Source organism: Neopsephotus bourkii, unplaced genomic scaffold, assembly GCF_033783945.1.
Source record: "Neopsephotus bourkii isolate Nb327-2 ecotype Australia unplaced genomic scaffold, CSIRO-AGI_Nbou_v1 NB_1515, whole genome shotgun sequence".
NCBI lineage: Eukaryota > Metazoa > Chordata > Aves > Psittaciformes > Psittacidae > Neopsephotus > Neopsephotus bourkii.
Window position 1 is genome coordinate 66,478 of NW_026901991.1, and position 6,028 is coordinate 72,505.

Here is a 6,028-nt window from a genome sequence, read left to right on the forward strand (position 1 = left end):
AGCCTACAGCACCTGGGATTCCCAGGAGGTCTCCCATACAAGCACTAACCGAGCCCGACCCTGCTTAGCTTCTGAGATCAGACGAGATCGAGCGTTTTCAGGGTGGTGTGGCCGTAGTCCCTTGAGTGCTGCCGTACCAGACATGCTAGAACTTCAGTATGAACTGGAGTCAAAGGTAGCCAAGTGGTATGCCCAGCTAGCTCAGCCCCGCGATGGAAAAGAACTGTCGTGGTTTAACCAATGCCAGACAGCTTGTCCACTCACTCCCCCCCACCCTTCTTGCCCTCCCCCTACTCTCGGAGGGACGGAGAGGAGAATCAAAAAGAATGCAACTCCCACGGGTTGAGATAAGAACAGTTTAGTAACTAAGGTATAACACAAATCACTACTGCTGCCACCAATAATAGTAATGATAAAGGAAATAACAAGGGAAGAGAATACAACACCCCATCACCAGGTGACTGATAACTCGCCCCCCCCAGCCCAACCAAGCACCGACCGATACCTCCTCCAACCCTGCAGTCCACTCTAGCCCCCTTCCGGGTCCCTCTCCCAGTTACATCCTGGGCATGACGTGCTGTGGTATGGAATACCTCTTTGGTCAGTTTGGGTCAGGTGTCCTGTCTCTGCTTCCTCCCGGCTTCCCCTCCTCCCTGGCAGAGCATGAGGCCCACAAAGTCCTTGTCCAAACCAAAACATCATTGTTTTTCAGCTCTGTTCCCAGATGAAAGTCAAAACACAGCACTGCACCAGCTACCAAGAAGGAGAAAAATGACTGCTGCTGCTAAACCCAGGACAGTGTGGCTGGTAAAGAGCTCGTGGGAGGAGCAGGAGGAGGGTCAGCGGTGCCGTTTCTACATTGGTTGCTTGTGCCGGACTTGCCAGGGTTATCTTCTGCCCATGGCTTCTTTGCAGGAACCTCTTTTTAAGAGGTGTCTGGTCTGTGAGGGGTAGTGGGCTCAGCGGGAGCCCTTGTGCTGTTCGTTAGTGCCTCAGGGGTTTCAGTGTCACTTTTTGTTTGCTGTGCTGGCGTTAAAAAGCGTATTGTAGCTCCTTGGATTCCTGGCATTAAATGAAGTCTCTAGGATTTCTGCCCAGGAGTGAGGTGTCCAGAAAAGGACTGTCCTTGTACGCTGCTGTCAGCCTTCACTTCAGAGAAGTGTCTGGTGGTGGTGTATTTCAATGGGAATGTAACTCAAAGGCAACTTAAATCAACCACCTTAGTCCTTGTTGCTGATATGCCTGGGGGATGATTCTCCTCAGGTTGTCAACAGCATGTTCTGCTGTGCTTTACCTATTTGAAATACTCTGTCACCAGAAATGTCTTCCGTAGTACCTCCATAGAACAAGAACCTTACGCCCTGACCCTTGGGGCAGCTTCAAGACGACAGCTAGATGTCAGTAGCTGCAGTGGTAGCAGTGTGTGAGTGTGAAAGGTCACCTGAGCCTCCACATTTATTCCGTGTGTCCCAGCTTGGTGTGGGTAGGGGTGCATGAAGTCAGAATGTTGTAGGTGGTGTAACTGGCCAGGCAGTGTCTCTAAAGCAACAAGAAATGAGCCCTTCTAGAGGCATGCCTACGGATGTCAAGGTGGGGGGCTGTCGCCTTTTCCTTCCTCGGGCTGAGCACAGAGAGCTAAGAGGTGTTCTCATCAGGGGGAGGGAAGCCCATCAAGAGCCATCATCAGCCTCCAGGCTTGTGGTCCTTGATGTGCTTAGGACAGTTTTACTGGGGTGGTGTTAGTCCTTTGGCTCCCAGGTTTTCCCTTTAAGGTTTGCTCTCTGCTTGATTTGCCGTTACAGTGTTTGGTAAACGTTCTCCATTCAGAGCCCTCAGACTCTGTACTGCGTGTTCCTTTCTCTGAAACCCCATCAACAGCTTTTTTTCCCTAAACTCTGCAGTTCATCCAAAGATGGTGTTGCCTTTCTTTGCAGGCCAACCTCAGGCATTTGTAGGAGGTGACCGATGACTCTGCGGCTCTTTGTTCTCAAGACAGGCAGAGAACTGTCTCAAGACAGTTCTCTGCCAACATGCATATTTACTCTTCTGTGTCAGGTAAGAGCAAGTGGGAAAGGGTGTTGAGAATACCGTCCCTCTCTTGTTCCTGATCTTGTGGTTGCTGTTCTCCAGCGGTTTTACTTTCTCCCTTAGGTTTGTCTAGTTGAGTTCTGTCTGGTTTACAGTTCCCCAGCTTCTTTCTTCTCCATCCTTGCTTGGCACAAAATTCTTGCACTTGTATAAATTGCTAGCTGTCTGCTCTCTGAGACTGGCTACCTGTGGAAAGAGGTGAAAGGGAGGCCCAAGAGAGTATCAAGGGGAGTTACTCCTCTGAAAGTGCCAGAGCTGTCTGGAAGACCATGCTCTATTTCCAGCACCTAGTGCTGGTGCAGTCTTCTGTGTCATATCAAGTGCTGCCATAAAAAGAGAGGATGGGCCTGAGGCCATGAGGAAGCTGCAAGAACAACCCTGAACTAAGATCAGTGTCCTTTCTCCAGGTGCCAGGAGCAGGCCAGAGCAGATGCTGAATGCCAACAGACAAAGAGCGTTTCCGTGGCAGAGCTGGATCAAGGTCAGAATAGTCTGTTTCCTGGAGGCATCGCGGGACTGCAGAATCAAGAAGGTGAAGAAAATATGCAGAGGGTCCAAGGGAAGAGAAACCCCCAGGGCTCTGCAGGGACACCCCCTCCATGTAGGGGCCGGAAGAGAGGTCACCGTGACACTTCCTTCCTAGTAGTGCTCTAGAGGAGTTTGGCAAATGGAAAAATTGGTTGGTCACCCAATGCTTTCCTGATTTAGACTTGACTGGTTTAAAGAATGAGTGATTCTCCCCAACACCTGTGGCACCAATGACTGTTACTGTTTCTTGACTGAAAAGACTGACTCTAGTATATTGAGCACAGAATAGGAGGCTCCAGTATCAACTAAAAATTCTACCTGTTTTTTTCCCAGCTGTACTGTAACCAGAGGCTCTGTGGGGAGGAAGTCTCCAGTCCCCTTCGTGCTGTTTCTGTATTCATGAGAAGAGTCTGGGAAGAGATTTTGGCCCTAAGGTGATGGCAATTTCTCTTCCAATGACCCTTCTGCTGACAGTGTGCACGTTGTCCCGGCCCTACCCTTCCAGTTCCCCTCTTCCTGGGTCCTTGACCCATGCCTCCACTGCTTGTGCCATTTCAGGGAGTCTGCACTAAAGTGTTGGTAGTTCAGTTATGATAAGTCTTCCAAGCAATAGTAGAGGGACCGCACCATCGTCAAGGAGCTGATGGGTCGTGTTGTCCCCTTGGGCTGGGGGATGGCAGAAGGGCCAGGCTGTGCTGTAGGAGCCGGCCCGGGTGGTGGCTGCTGGGCTCTGGGGATGCAAAACCTTCCATTCCTCCTGGGATAGGGATTGTGGTAGCCCCGGTGCCAGCTCGGGGTGCGGGTGCAGAGACCTGAGCAAAACTTTGTGCTTCCAGGTTCATCCACCCCTGTCTCCTCGATGCTGACAAGATCCAGGACCCAGGGAACTCGCAAGCGGCTAAAGGCATGGATCCATCATTCCCATAATAAGTAACGGCCAGTGCTGCTGGCCCCCCACCTGTGGGGCTCTGGTCCAGAGCAGCCCCGAGGCAGGACCGGGGTGATGGGGTCAGGCCCCTTCTATGCTGCCAGCAAGAAACCGTGCTGGGTGGCAGTGCCTGGGGTGACATGGGGTGAACAAAGCTCTTCCTACTGGAAGAGTTCCACCCCTGAGGATGGATGAACGTCTCTGCATCTCTGCAGCCTTTCCTCCCTGGCTTTATTTAGCCGTGTTTCCTAAGGTGCAAACATTTGCTCCAGCCCTGGCAGTCCCTCTGCTCCCTTCTCTTCCCCTCTCTGCTGGTGCCCCTCCCCATGTTTGGGTGCTCTGGAGCCCGCTGGGGCGTCCAGAGCCGACAGGGATCCTCCCCAGATCCAAATTGTTTGCCCGCAGGGTCCCCACCACCCCAGGAGGGCTTTGCTGCCGGCTCCTTTACTCTCTGAGCCGTGGGAGTGTGTGTGGGGGAGTCTAAATTACAGAAACCCCACAAATATTTAAATGCTCTTTAATGGAAGAATGCTTTGGTTTTCTAGCTGAGCTGTTACAGCAGCTCCTTGCTTCTAAATGGTGATGCACGTGGATGTGACTGAACCTGCCCTGTTTGGCTTTTGTTCTTCCCCAAGGAGGAGGACAGCTCCGACGCCAAGTGGCCTTTTGGGCCATCAGCAGCAAAACATTGGCGGCTGTGAAGATCCATTGGCGATTTTATTGTTCTATGTTTGTTTTTCACGTGTTCTGATATTCTTGTTCTACTGTTGTTAAACTGCACTTGTTTTGTTGTTCTATGGTTATTTATATTTATTGGGTTTTGTTATACTTTGTTCTACCCCTGTTGTTGTAACAATTAAACTGACGTTTTTACCGTGATTTTACTATCATTTTCCTATTTTTTAACTGTCAATATGTAATCCCCACCCCTCACCGCACCCCCTATCCCCTCTTTATGTCCCCACTTCAAATAAACAGTCTATGTTCACATCTGCCTTCCCTGTGTTTGATTCCTGGGCCAGGGCAGAGGATGCAGCTTTCCAGCCCTCTCTGCTTGTGGGTACTGGCCTCCCCTCTTCAGACACAGCTGTGTTATTATTCCGGTGGCTGTCACATGGGCACACTGGGGTTTGTATTGAGTAGCTGTTTGCCATGGGCAGTCTCCAGCCCAGCCCAGGGCCAGGCATCAGGGAGCCCCTGGGGATGCTCTGGGGGCACCTTCGAGATCAGACAACAGTGAACAGCCAGGGCCAGGTTTGTGCTAACTGCTGCACTCCCAGCCTCTCCTGTGTGCTCAGCTCGGTGCTAACATGACCCATCTGTGAAGGAGAGCCCAGGCACTAAGTCCTGGGGAAAAAAAAAAGACATCTCCAGGGCCGTGAGAGCCTTCTGCCGCCTTCACCTTCTTGTGAGGCCTGAGCCTGGGGCAGCTGCTGTTGTACACCAAAGAGGGGGTGCGTGTGTCCTGTGGGCTAGCCCTGTGCCAAACTGGGGGCAGAGCATGGCAAAGGCTCTGGTATTTCCCAGAGCACCTGGTTGGGAAAGAGGGAAGCGCTCTGGTCAGCAGAAATAGGAGGAGAAATAGGTTTGAGAAGGTGGGATGCAAACATCCTACCCTACAGCCCCCCCTTCACACACACTTCATCCTTCCTGAGGGTGCTTCAGCACAGGGCCTTCCCTTGGAACCATTTCGCATAGTTTGGGGGCAGCAGAGCCAGTGCATCTCCATGGAGAGCTGGAATCACACATTCTGCCTAGCTGAAACCAGACATTTTTCCATTTTGGGTTTGTAGAGGGAAATGGGGAGAGAACGTTTCCCCATAGTGAGAGGGCTGAAGTAACCACCTCAAACATCAGCCCAGACCCAGGTATGTGCAGGCCTTCCAGCTTGCTCAGCACTGCCTTGGAGCATCTGGTTGGTTTCCTCCACTGCTTCGAGCATTTGCAATTTCAGTGCAGGACTGCAAAACCATGCAGGAAAGGACAGCAGAGAGACAGAAACTCTGCTCTGGGTCATCCCTACAGTAATACTAAAAGCATGGTGCCTCTGGGGCTGTTTGGATTCTGCTCTATGGCCAAGTAGCTGCTTACCCACAACCACCAAACACTTTGGTCACGGAGGCGAATTTCACGATCACAATTGTGCTATATTAAAACTGCTTTACAGAAGTGCCTTGCTGGAAAGCACTTAACCCACATGGTTCTTTCTGCTCCCCCATTCCTCATCTTGTGATGTGAGAAATGAAAGTGAGCTCATAGATCCCGCTGCCAGGCCTCGGTTAGTTCAGTGACACCAACCTGCAATGCACTGCTTGGTGTTTCCACCAGCTGTGCCATGCTTCCTAGGTGTCAGGAAGCTTCCTTTCAGAGCCAAAGCTCAAGGAGGAGCAATGACCCATCTGATAACCAAGCTGAGCTGATGGAGTTTGAGACCTGATTCATGTTTTGTCTTCCAAGTGCAGGACCTGAGTTTGAGAGATGGAG

The 6,028-nt window shown here is 51.4% G+C and overlaps 1 long non-coding RNA gene and 1 pseudogene across 1 annotated transcript; one reads left to right on the top strand and one right to left on the bottom strand.

Moving 5' to 3' along the window:
• Nucleotides 1–119, bottom strand: LOC133221191 (5S ribosomal RNA; annotated as a pseudogene).
• Nucleotides 120–2,009: 1,890 nt separating this feature from the next.
• On the top strand, nt 2,010–2,834 carry LOC133221186 (uncharacterized). The gene is made up of 2 exons (XR_009727923.1): nt 2,010–2,055; nt 2,496–2,834. It is a non-coding gene; the product is annotated as an uncharacterized LOC133221186 (long non-coding RNA).
• The last annotated feature ends 3,194 nt before the right edge of the window (nt 2,835–6,028 follow it).